The 14,365-nt window shown below is 39.8% G+C and overlaps 1 protein-coding gene across 1 annotated transcript in view; it reads right to left on the bottom strand.

Moving 5' to 3' along the window:
- Nucleotides 1–14,365, bottom strand: part of LOC145393983 (roundabout homolog 2-like) — a 184,543-nt gene that overhangs the window by 150,313 nt on the left and 19,865 nt on the right. The gene's annotated exons all lie outside the window — the stretch shown is intronic.

Genomic DNA, 14,365 nt, shown 5'->3' on the forward strand with positions numbered 1-14,365 from the left:
TATATACATATATATATATTTATATATTTACATATTTAATTATATATATAAATATATATATAATATATATATATTTTTATATTGATTTATTTATACCGGTATATATAATCATCATCGGCCGTTTGAGTGTCCACTGCAGGATCTGCCTATCCCGACCGAAGTGGGGACGATACAGCCAATGTATCTCTACAAATTGGCTTAGGCAGTCTAGTAGAGATTATCCTATATGTAGGGTGAGAAGTGCTTGTAAGTATTATTGTAGCGTTGGAGTGGCTTTGGATGTGTGTGTGTAGTCTGTGAACCAAATGTAATCGGCCCACGCAAGCCGACTGGCTGCAAGCATACTTTATAGTATCCGACACTGGTTTAACCACAGCACCCCTTATGTCCACCAAAGCAGTACGTACGAACCCTCGTTCTCCAGTGTACGAAAACGCACACTTTACCATTGTACCACAGAGGCTTCATATATATATATATATATATATATATATATATATATATATATATATATATATATATATCATCATCATCCAGACCTCGTTTCCCACCCTAGGGCAGGATGAGGAGTTGCAATTTTCAGATATCCAAATTTGCCCAGTCCAATAGGCCACGCTTCCATTCACTCATCATTCAAGCCCCCAGAATTCTGGCACTATTGCCAGCCAGACGCCTCAATCCCGTTTGGGGTGGCCACAAACAAATCGCCTCCAAGTCGCCCTGTCCCCCGCCATTTCACTGCCCTGCTCCCAACTCACACCCCCCTCTCTCATATACCTCTCCACCCCATCCCTCCATCTCATCCTCGGCCTCCCCCTCCCTCTTCCCCCCTCCACCTCACTCACATACACTCTCTTCGTCAGTCTTTCACCCTCCATCCTCTCCACATGGCCAAACCACCTCAGTGTGTTCCTCATAACGCTTCCTATCACATCCACATCCACACCACAACGCTCGTTTATATCCTCATTCGTCAGCCTGTCTCTCCATGTAACTCCACAGGCTCCTCTTAAATAACTCATCTCCACTGCTCTCACTCTTGACTTGTGTCCTTCCAACAATGTCCAAGCTTCACTTCCGTACGTTAGAGTTGGTATCACAATACTGTCATGTAGTAAATTTTTCACTTCCATGCTCACTTCCCTGTTTCTTATCACTGCTTTCAAAGAACCAGCAACCTTTCTTCGACTACTGGATATGCCAAAAACATTCACCTTGTTCTGTAGATTCACTTAAACGTATACGACTGAGTAAATTCAGAGCTCCCACGTTAAAAAGGGATGCCAAATCCCTGATCATGCACTTCTCACAACATTCATCCAGCCAGCTCGATCTCTTGTCAGTTCCCTAGCCTCACTGACTTCCAAACCTCTCTTCCTAAAACACTCGTACACCATATTTCTCCACCTTCTCCTTGGCCTACCTCGCCTCCTCCCTCCTTCGAATTCGCTCAGATAGGCCTATACCTTTTTCACCACTCTATTGTTATCCATTCTTTCCACATGACCATACCATCTCAGTACACTCTCTTCGATTCTGGTGTCCACCGACTTCCTCGCTCCACATCTTTCACGAATCACATTATTTCGTATCCTATCCACCGTCTGTACTCACATATATTCCTCAGCAGTCCCATATCCACTGCTCTTACTCTTAACTTTTCATTTTCATGCCATACCATACTCTCGCATTCATATGTTAAAGTTGTCAGTAACATTCCTTCATGTAAGCCTCGTGCAGCTGCAACACTGAAGCCTCTGTTTCTTATCAAGATTTTCATTGCACCAGCTACTTTTCTTCCTTGTGTCACTCTACTTTCTACTTCTTTTGCACATTTTCCTCTGTTTTCTATCACTGTACCCAGGTATTTGAACTCTTTCACCAATTCCAGTCTCTCTCCATTCACAGTAACATCGCACTGGGAGTCACCTTCTCTCTCACTAACCATCACTTTACTCTTCTCTACATTTACTCTCAAGGCACGACGCTCACAGACCTCAACAAAACTCTGCACTAGCCTACCAAGTTCTTGTCCGGTACCAGTACTTGCAAGCAGTACTGCATCATCAGCATACAACAAATTTGAGATATTCCATCCATCACCATTCATGACCAACGCCATCCCTCTCTCCATTACTCGTGTTTTTACTTCTCTCATCACCCCATCCATATATATATATATATATATATATATATATATATATATATATATATATATATATTATATATTGAACAACCATGGGGACATCACACAGTCTTGTCGCACGCCCACACCGATCGTGAACCACTTACTGTAGATGCCCATTACCTCCTACACAGGCTTCACTACCATCATAAATACTCTTGACGGCACCTAGCAGTTTACCATCTACACCTTACATGCGCAAACTTCCCACAATCCTTCTCTGTCCACTTTGTTGTATGGTTTTTCCAGATCCATGAGTGCCATAAACACCTTATGGTCCTTCTCACAAGCCTTTTCTACTATCTGTCTCACTGCAAATATATAATTCACACATCCTCTGCAACTCCTAAAGCCACCCTGTTCATCACTCACTAAGACTTCTGATATCTCTCTTACTTTACAATAATTCTTTCCTATACCTTCCCTACCACGCTTAATAAACTTATGCTCCTATAATTCTTGCACTCACTTCGCTCACATTTACTTTTGTATGTTCCATGAATAATAGACACACACACACACACACACACACACACACACAAAACTTGCAATATGTTGTGAATGCGAAGTAGCCTGACAAGTGTGACAAATTTCACTTAAAACGATAATCTTGACAAGGTGTGGTTTATGCAGAAACGGGTAGAAGCACACACACACACACACACACACACACACACACACACAGACAATATACTGTATATGTGAAAGACGTAACGGAGGACATAATGAAACTGGGGCACAAGAAGGAAAAAGAAAAGAGAGAAAGAGAATAGCAAAATACACAAACAGAGAGGAATGGGAGAGGAAAAAGGCCATCGCCCATCAACTAAGAAAGAATGACGGAAGAGGCAGAAAGGTATCATCAAAACAGAATGAGCGGATAAGAACAAAACTGTAAGAAAGGGAGGGAGAGAGGGGGGGTGGGGGAATAATAAACTATAGAGGAAAGTGGGAGGAAAGGGAGTGAGAAAGGCTACTGCAAAACAGAGGGAGACAACAATAAAAGAAGGGAAATTTAAACAACACGCATCTGAATTAAGCATTATGATATACCGGTTTTTCGTTCCTAAAGCACAGACATTGCAAATAAATAACGTGAGTTATTTTTCTTTCGGCTCATATATAGCAGTTATATACTAATGATCATTATGTGGATGGGGAAATGTGTTCGGACAAACACACCAAAGTAAACTTTCTTCAATATGTGAAATACTTGTGGCAAATAATATATGAAGTAATTGAGATAATTTCCTTATATTTTCGTATAAAATGACAAGACTGGTATGGAAGAAGGGTACACACGATTCACTGAGATGGGGCTTTCTTTTGAGTAAGATATCTATTTGTCTATCTGTCTACCTATCTATCTATATTTGAATTTTGTTCAGTGGTGAATACAGATGTGGTTCATATCAAAAGCCTTAATAGGTCTTACCAAAAAACACAGTGACTATTGAGGATACAATAATGCTACTGGTGATAAAAATTACCTTTAGCTATGACGAGTGCTGGTGAATGTAAGGAGAGCATCATCATCATCATCATCATCATCAGCTCCGTCACTGCCCCTGTCACTCTCTCGCCCACTCCCTTCTTCATCTTGCTTCTTTCAACTCCAACCTCCTCCCGTTATCATGATTACCATATACTCACTTTTGATTTCCATCAGCATTAGTATTTCATAATTTTAACGCTCGCTTTACATTTATTTGAACCTTTCCCCACGCGTGTGCCTCACCGCCATTGTCTATTGATACTTTACTCTTTCTACGTTTCCTGTTCGCTATTCATATCCACTGTCACCAACAACAAACTTAATTTCATGAAATATTCTGTACGTGGATTTTATTAATCTTCCTTTTTTTTTTTCCCAGTTATGTCAGTTTTCCTTCACCCACTCATTCAAGAGAGTGAGAGGATGCGATCATTCAGTGACAGACCTAAGAAAGAAAAGTTACTGTAAATAATTCTTGAAATTATTTGACTTCACACTTGTCGAAATATGTAGACATAAAGAAGTCAGGTTCAATGCAGTTTCTATGTCACGCCTCAGCTGTCTCTTCAGCGACGGTAGCGGTGTGTGAGCGTTTCGAGGTGGAGTCACGCTGACACGCTGCGAGGGTCTACGGAACGTGGCGGCTGTACACCCTACCATACCACGGTCTAACACACACTGGCACTGACGTGGCTTGGCCACTTTCTCTCTCTCTCTCTCTCAACCCGTATTCTTGTCGCCCCTACTCTTGTCGACTACTGGGGCTTCCGAGCACCTCTTCCTTATGAATGATTTCCACATTACGCCATAACCATTCTGTTTGTATCATTATTAATAGTCTTGTGATATATACGTAGACTGGATTATTGCATGTAGAAAGAAACCGGTAAGACAGAGGTGTTAGGGAGCATCCTTAACTGACCTGCGATTACAAGAACTGTACTTGCCAGATCAAGGGATCTTAGCATGGCGCGAGATATACATCTCAAAGAGGTAATTATAGTGCTAAAAATCAGTCGAGTATCTCTTAAATATGGCTAAGATCAGTATCGTGACCGTAAAAATTTGGGGGTAGATAGACAGATGTTAATACTTCCAGTCTGTTTCAAGCTGTACAGTGGCCACAGATAGATGTACTCTGATTCTGCTTCAGAGTTCACCCCAACACTATGATGAAATAGTGTAATTTATTATTTTGCTCTAAATTATATTCAGGACCACACACACACACACACACACTGCTGTCATCATACATCTTCCCTCATTTACGGTACTTTCTGATAGCTGGCATATCAGTTACGTCAGTGTATCGTCCGAGATATACAAATAATCTGTATGTTTATCCAGTATTATGTCTTGACTGAGTGCGTGTGGCATGGTGCATGTGGTGAGGCAGCATGCGGTCACCACAACGCTGCTAACGCAACCCCGGCCGCACAACCGCAAGTGTCTGTGAACCAGGGAAGTGGCAGTGTGTGATGGAGAAAGGTGGGTTGTTGCTGTTTTTCTTGGCTTTTTACCTACCCTCGCTCAGTTATTCGTACCAGCCAGTTTTGTTTTTTTGTTTTTCAATCGTAGCAGCACTTCTTTTTAGTGAACAGCACATCATTCATCTAGACCTATACATCGATCTCTATCAATATATATCTATCTATCTGCAGGGCGTCCCGGGAAGAAAGGGCATAGGTTTAGGAAATTATACGTGAGCGAATTCTAAGCAATAAACATTATATGAACATTTGTCCAAATCTCAATCGTCACGGAGCTATAGTTGCTTATGACCTTGTGGGCGAAAATGGTCTTCATAATTCGTTCATAATCTCATCAGTAATTGCAGCTCAGCAACGATGTGATTTGGACACAGGTTATTGATGCGCAGCAGACGTCCCCTTCACCCTTTCCACCGCCCTGGGTGATGGGGATATTGTTATGACTGGTAAATTGATGGCTTTCTTAAGGGAGACCGGATTGATCGAGTGATTTGACTTTTACTGCGCGGTTATGGCTTTTTTATCTGTTATAAATATGTATAATGTATTATTTGAGGTTGACAGTTGACGTATTTGAAATAGTTCCTGATGCTGATCGATGTTTCTTATACTGATGTCCCCTCTATCAAACCACATACCTCGCTTGACAGGCACCAGTTGATGAGTGCCAATGTACAGTTGCCAAACTTTCCACCTGGGCCACCTAGCCGATAGAGGTGGGTAACGGGTGCTGGCAACAGTGTATCTGTTTGTTCGTGTGTACATGCTCGACGAAAGTTCGAATCATCAACTCTCTTCGTCTGTGGTAAAACTCCGTCAGAGTTCATCCCATAGATGGCTGGGTACGGAGCTGGGTGGCGAGAAAAATGTCTCAGGAGTAAGGCGGCTCTCCCATCGGCTCAGCCAGTTGCATGAAACTGGTCGCACGGAAAATTGTTGTTTGCCACAGGTCGCGCTGACCAAGGCCAAATAATAATGACTACATTAATTTTATAATAACATTATAATTATATACAGTATAATATTATGATATATACCATTATATTTTATATATATTATACTATACTTACTTGACCTTGGTCCATGCAATCTGTGGCACGAAACAATTAAATGCCACCTGTTTCTTGCAACTGGTCGAGCCGATGGGAGAGCTGCTTAAAGGGGCGGGGGGGGGGGGGCTTGGCATGTGAAGGCCAGGGCAGGCGCCGGACGGAGGGGGGGGGTTAGGGTTACGTTATTATACGACCAGTGATAATTGCCGCAGTAGTTTTTGAGATCCATTAGTATTCTACCAAATATTTGTGTTAACAATACCAAACATTTTATTTTCTATGTTGTTTTTACATTGTTACCATAATATGTTAATTCACTTAATACTGGAATCCCTCCAAGCCTTTATCTCTCTATCAGTCTCTCCTTATATCAGAAACTCCTTTTCATAGGGTTATCACTTGGTATCATTATCAGTATAGGTTGAAGAGGTATGCATTTACCTAACATCTACGTCCAGTTACAAGTAAGATTACCCGCCATATTCATATCATGAATGAGATTGGCTAGTAAACATTACGATGATGTTCACACACTGTTAACGGTTGCTTATTTCCTCGTTGGTAGTACTTCAGATAGATGTTATTATGTGTTCTGTGGTGCACCACGAAGAGGTATGTTAAAATACTGTCACCCCAACAGGCAAAGAGTTTATGCATACTGCTGTCGAATGTGGCTATTATATCAGCTATGATAATGACTAACTGTATCATATATCATACGACAATGGTCATAACAACACACCTTTATAGTCCATTCATCTAACGAATGACTGAGTAACACATTACAAGGAAAACTGATTGTGACCGGTGCCGCTTATGTGTGAGGTCACACATTTACACGCTCATCGATTATTCACCGAACATTATCTCACATTATAGCATGATGAAGACACCACCTCTTAATCACAGTATGCAAAAGCTTCCAGTCATTTTAAGCACAATTGCTGTTGATTCATGAACTGTTGGGACATTTATATAACCACTGCCTGTGACATTACTTATGTGATTGGTAAATGAAACATAACGAACATGAAATTATCATTACAGACTGGAACACTGACTTTATTTTTTATTTTATTTTTTTTTTTTCCTAACCTAGACTCGAGGCAGTATTCTGTCTCAACGACCGAGTTTCAACCTCCGACATCTACTGTACAGTTCCTATCTCTCCTATTTTGTTCAAATTAATATCTGCCCAGTGAGCAATCCTGTAACGATTGATGACCTAACGTATCTAATCATGTCTCGGATCAAAGAATGGTATTTCAATAGGTTTAATGGTGACCGACCCAGGACTGGCGAAATGCAAAATGAACAGTCAGACACCAGGATCTATTTTTCTACTGTAAGGGCCGGTCACACGACGGTTATTCCCCCCAGTATTCAGCAGACAATTTTTAGCCATGGGTTTATCATGTAATAATGAAAAAAAGAATACGTTTATAAATGTGTAATATATGTACAGGTAAGGTCTTTTATATTATTTTACTCGTTGTTTTCAATACTCGCATTATCCAATACTTTCAAGAAGTTCCTTTGAAATTCTATCGGGTAAAAATTGTCTACTGAATATTGGGGCGAACTCTGATGGAGGTTCGGACGAAGAGAGTTGATGATCCGAACTTTCGTCAAGCATGTACACACGAACAAACAGATACATTGTTACCAGCACCCGTTACCCACCTCTCGCGGCTAGATGGCCCAGGTGGAAAGTTTGGCGACTGTACAGTACAATGTAAAGAGGTACTGGGCACTTTCAGTCGATGGTATTCTGTTGGTCGAGGTATTTCACCTCTGGTAAATACTGTTTGAACATGGTTTCCATCTGGTTGTATAATTTTCTTAGGACCAACAGTTGACGTATATGCAATAGTTCTAGACTCTGGTTCTCTTTCATATCTTGATGTCCCTTATATTAATCCATATGCCTCGACCGACAGTCAACAGGTGATGAGTGCAAGTGTGTCATGTAGAAAGGCATTATATATCTGCAGTTGATGGTGTTCTCTTGCTCAAGTTATTTTTCCCATTAGTGTAGGTTCAATTGTTTGTATCTTTAGGCTTTAGTACTAGTTAGCGATTTGTCTATTAGGTTTATTAGTTTTAGGGTTTCTAGATTAGTTTTTTTTTCTCTTGTAAGTTTTGTAATATAAAAAAGGAATATGGCGGTACTGTCAAAGACGAGGGAGAGTGGCCATGTGCAGTTTGCCACAAGGGCGTGGGAAGTAATTCCATCTTGTGTGGTGTTTGTGATAAATGGGTGCATAAGAGATGTAGTGGTATCAGAGGTAGACTGCGAGATAATGCTGATTTTATGTGTACGGCGTGTCAGGGATTGCAGGTGGAGATTGCCAGGCGTGAAAGGATTGAACTTGCTGGTGAATCTCTTGAGCGTGTGGAAGAGTTTTGTTATTTGGGAGATATGTTGTGTGCTGGAGGTGGGGCTAGAGCTAGCTCTGTGGCTAGGGTGAGAAGTGGTTAGAGGAAGTTCAGGGAGCTCTTGCCTCTCATGACATTGAGAGGACTCTCCCTACGTGCTAAGGGGTCTTTGTATGCAGCATGGGTTAGAATTGTAATGCTGTATGGTAGTGAGACCTGGGCAGTAAAGGAGGAGGATATTCGCCGGCTCAGACGTACAGAAATGGCAATGATTAGGTGGCTAATATGTAGTGCGCCCCTGCGTGCAAGGTCTGGGGGGGCTGGATTTACGATGGAAGAGTTGAGAGGTAGGATGGGACTGGAGTGTATTGGTGTTGTGATGAGGAGAGGTAGATTGGGATGATTTGGACATGCGGAGAGGATGGGGATGATAAATGGGTGAGGAAGGTGAGAAGTGTTAATATTGGGGGTGGGGTTATGAAAGGTAGACCGAGAAAGACATGGGACGAGGTCATTAAGTGTGACCTCGGGGTTAAGGGACAGAACAGGGAGAGCAGCCATTAGGTGACCAAGGCCGACTCATGCAAGCATGTTGGAGCCTTTAAAAACGAAATTATATATATATATATATATATATATATATATATATATATATATATGTATATATATATATATATATATATATATATACATATATATATATATATATATATATAAATTTTTTAATTTATTTATAGTGTGTATGTATGTGTATACGCAGGTGTGTATGTATATATGCATGTATGTATGTGTATGTGTACGTATACACGTGTACGTATATATGTGTATACGTATGTGTATATGTTTATACATATATGTACTTTCATGACCAGGGGAATCGACTCTGATAGTCGATTAAAAAAAAAAAAAAGAGGTTTATATCACTGTTTTTGCTTAAAATTCCCTCATCAGTCATTTCCCAAAGTTATGTCATCTCTTCTCGGGACTCCAAATATATATAGATAGATAAATAGATACATACATACATACATACATACATACATACATACATATATATATATAATATGTATACAGTATGTATGTATATATATATATATATATATATATATATATATATATATATATATATATATATATATATATATATATATCACTCTCATCTTAAATGTCGGGACCAACTGCCTAGCCCCGGGCTCCTACGCTCCTCATGGGGCAATGTAGGATTGGATGATGGATGGATGGATATATATATAATTACAGTTTATATATACATACATACTGTTTATATATAATATATATATGTATGTATGTATGTATCTCTCTCTCTCTCTCTCTCTCTCTCTCTCTCTATGTATATAATTCTCAGCATTGTTCACCACTTCAGTCCTGATCGAGCGAATGTTGCTTTTACATCCATTATATCATTATTTAGTATAATAATCCTGGCTGTTTCTCATCCAGACAGAAACTAGGGGTATGGTAAGAAAAAAAATCAAACACACACACACACACACACACACACACACACACACACACACACACACACACAAAATGAGGGAAGATCAGAAGAGGACAAGAAGAAATTTTTTTTACAAAGTAATAGGATTGCAGGTACGAAAGTGGTACACAAACAGGATGGAAGAAAAAGGAGGAAGTTAGTAGAACAATGTCATGACAAGCATATAAACAATATGATAAAGTTGATGTACTCAAATGTGGATGGAATGGTATCTAAATTACTAGAGATGAATGATTATGTCAGAGAAAATGAACCACAAATAATATGCCTGAGACAAAATTAACACCAAGGATATCCAATGACAAACTAAACTTAGAGGAATACAATATATGGAGAAGAGACAGAAATTTAAAAAAAGGAGGAGGAATTATAATATTAACTAAGAAAAATCTAAAAGTCAAGGAAATAAACCTAGATATACCATAACAAGTAGAACTGATTGCAGTAGAGATCGACACATCGGAAGGTAAAGTAATTGTAGCCATTTGTATATGCCACCGAGATCAAACACATGGGAAAGAGACGAATATGAGGACCTGGCAGAGAGTACAATTCAGAGTATAAGATCCTTGCTACATAAAATGGAAGAGAAATCGGAAAGAATTATACTAACTGGGGACTTCAGTACAAATATAAATTGGAATACTCTAGATATAAATAGCCAAGAAAGCTGTTGGGACCAAAAGCTCCTGGGTCTCGTACAAGAGTTTTTCTTAACGCAACATGTGAGGGAAACCACTAGAAAAAGAGGACTTGATGTACCTTCAGTGCTAGATCTAATACTTACTAGGCAAGAAAAAGACATTGACAGTTTAATATATCACCCTCCACTCGGCAAAAGCGATCATGCAGTACTAAATTATAACTTCAGGATAGCATATGACATAGTAAACAGCAATGACAGTTACAAAAAGAGACTAAACTATAAAAAGGGAAATTATCAAGACCTAGAGAAGTATTTCTTAGAAGTTGATTGGGAAAATGAGCTTAGAGGACAAGATTTAAATGCTGTATATAAAAAATTTTGTGAATTTTATGAAATAAGAGTCCAGAAGTACATCCCACAGCACAAAGAAGCAGATAAGAAAATACAGAAATGGTTCAATACAGAATGTAAAAAATCAAAAGAAAGAAGAGATTTGTTGTGGAATAGATACAGAAGACACAATAGTGAAAGGGCGTATAATAATTACAAACAGGCAAGAAACGACTATACAAGAATAAGGAGGGAAGCCCAAAAACAGTTTGAGGAGGACATAATAAATAAAAGTGGTGATCAACCAAAGCTGTTTTGCAGCTATATCAGAAGCAAAACCAAAGTAAAAGATATAATACAATCCATCACGGACGAGGGAATCACTTATACACAAGAGAAAGATATTTGTGAAGCACTAAATAAGAATTTCCAATTAGTTTTTACAGAAGAAAAAAATTTTGGGAGGGAATATGTGGAACATGCATGTCCACACATACTACCAGATATACAAATAGCAGAAAAAGTAATACAGGAGGAGTTAAGTAGATTAGACAGAGGAAAAGCAAGTGGTCCTGATGAAATTTCATGTTGGGTGTTACGAGAATGTGCAAAGGAGTTAAGTAAACCATTATTTTTAATTTTCAAGAAATCCTTCAGTCAAGGGAAACTACCTGATATTTGGAAAAAAGCAAATATAGTCCCCTTATTCAAGAAAGGAAATAGACAAAATCCTCTCAACTACCGACCAGTATCACTGACCAGTGTTGTAAGCAAGGTATTAGAAAAACTTATAAGAAAAGCTTGGGTAAATCATCTAGAAGAACACAGTATGATAACAGAAAGACAGTTTGGTTTCAGAAAAGGAAAATCATGTGTTACTAATCTGTTGAGCTACTATGACAGAGTAACAAACACAACACAGGAGAGGGAAGGATGGGTGGACAGTATCTATTTAGATTTCAAGAAAGCTTTTGACACAGTACCACACCAAAGACTTTTATGGAAGCTGTACCATCAAGGAGGAATTCGAGGCAAACTGTTTTGTTGGATGCAAGACTTTCTCATAAAAATAGAAATGAGGATAGTACTAAGAGGAAACTACTCATCATGGAAAGAAGTGACTAGTGGAGTACCACAGGGTTCGGTGCTGGCACCAATCATGTTTCTAGTGTACATAAATGATATAAACAGTAACACTGGAAATGAGAGCTATCTGAATATGTTTGCAGATGATGCAAAAATACAAAGGAGAATTACTAGCACAGACTCTTGTAGGGAGCTACAAGAAGAATTAAATAAACTTCATGAATGGAGTAGTACATGGCAAATGGAATTCAATGTGGACAAGTGTCATGTAATCAAGTTTGGTAAAAGTGGAAAAAGACCTGATTGGGATTATAAGTTAGGAAATAAAACCCTATACACATCAGAAAGAGAGAAAGACCTAGGTGTGATTATCAATAACAGACTATCTCCGGCTGACCACATCACCGAGAAGGTACGGAACATGAATACACTGCTTGCAAATATGAGAATAGCATTCACATACATAAATGAAGACATGCTAAGAAGGATAATAACATCATTCATTAGACCAACCCTGGAATATGCATCAATAGTCTGGAGTCCTCATCTCAAAAAGCATATAGACAAGATTGAAAAAGTTCAAAGGGCCGCTACAAGATGAATACCAAGCTTAAGGGACCTAAGCTACGAAGAAAGACTAAATAAACTGAATCTACCAACACTACAGGAGAGAAGGAAAAGAGGTGACATGATAATGCTATATAAGTGCATATCAGGAAAGGAGAAAATAGACATAAATGATTACTTAACATATGGAGAAGCATCAGCAAGAGGACACTGCAAAAAACTGCATAAGAAGAGAGGTGATAAAGACGTAAGGAAATTCAGTTTCCCAAACAGAGCAATTGATCAATGGAATGCACTACCGAATGAAATAGTGTGTGCCAAAACAATTCACAAATTTAAGGATATGTACAATCAATATGGTCTAAGACACGGGACAATACGAGTTTGACTCATTCCTGTAAAGATACAATTAGGTAAGAACAATTAGGTAAGAACACACACACACACACACACACACACACACACACACACAGACACACAAAAGCACGCGCGCGAGCGCGTGTATATATATATATATATATATATATATATTATATATTTATATATATATATATATATATATATATATATATATATATATTGCCAGACGCCTCAATCCCGTTTGGGGTGGCCACAAACAAATCGCCTCCAAGTCGCCCTGTCCCCCGCCATCTCACTGCCCTGCTCCCAACTCACACACCCCTCTCTCATATACCTCTCCACCCCATCCCTCCATCTCATCCTCGGCCTCCCCTTCCCTCTTCCCCCCTCCACCTCACTCCCATACACTCTCTTCGTCAGTCTTTCACCCTCCATCCTCTCCACATGGCCTAACCACCTCAGTGTGTTTCTCATAACGCTTCCTATCACATCCACACCACAACGCTCCTTTATATCCTCATTCGTCACCCTGTCTCTCCATGTGACTCCATGTAGTACAGTGGTAGAGTGTGCGTTTCGCTCGCCGGTGGATGAGGGTTCTTCTCCTGCCAGAGTTGTAAAAACTTTGGGAATCGTTCACCGAGCCACTTGCTACTTTGGCGGACATAAGGGGTGCTGTGGTTGAACCAGTGTCGCACACTAGTATGCTTGCACCCAATGGGCTCAAAGCGGGCCGATTACAGTTGGTTCACAGACTACACACACATCGAAAGCCACTCCAACACTACATTTACACTTACAAGCACTTCTCACCCTTCATACAACCTCTTCTAGACAGCCTAAGCCACTTGGTAGAGATACATTGGCAGTATCGTCCCCACTTCGGTAGGGATAGGCCGGTCCTGCAGTGGACACTCAAACGGCTGATGACATGATATATATATATATATGAGCTGCATTGTTCGTTTCGTTGTTTGTTTGTCCTTGAATCACCCCCAAACCAAGGGCCAGAGTCCCCCAGACCCATATATATTCTGAATTAGAGTGACCGAAGGATGATTTTATGTGGTCAAAATTCAGATCTGGGTCATATAAGGTCACCAGTAGAGTGGTCGCCTTTTTGGCCAGGGCAACGCCGGGTACCCCTGCAACCCAATTTTTGGCATGGAAACTCACATGACCTCCAGTTCGGACATGGGCTATGTAAGGCAGATCTCCGAGTTCATTTGAGGTCATCAATCGGAGGTAGTTTGAGA

The sequence above is a fragment of the Coenobita brevimanus genome, chromosome 26 (genome assembly GCF_032717465.1).
Source record: "Coenobita brevimanus isolate Jiangsu-jjx chromosome 26, ASM3271746v2, whole genome shotgun sequence".
NCBI lineage: Eukaryota > Metazoa > Arthropoda > Malacostraca > Decapoda > Coenobitidae > Coenobita > Coenobita brevimanus.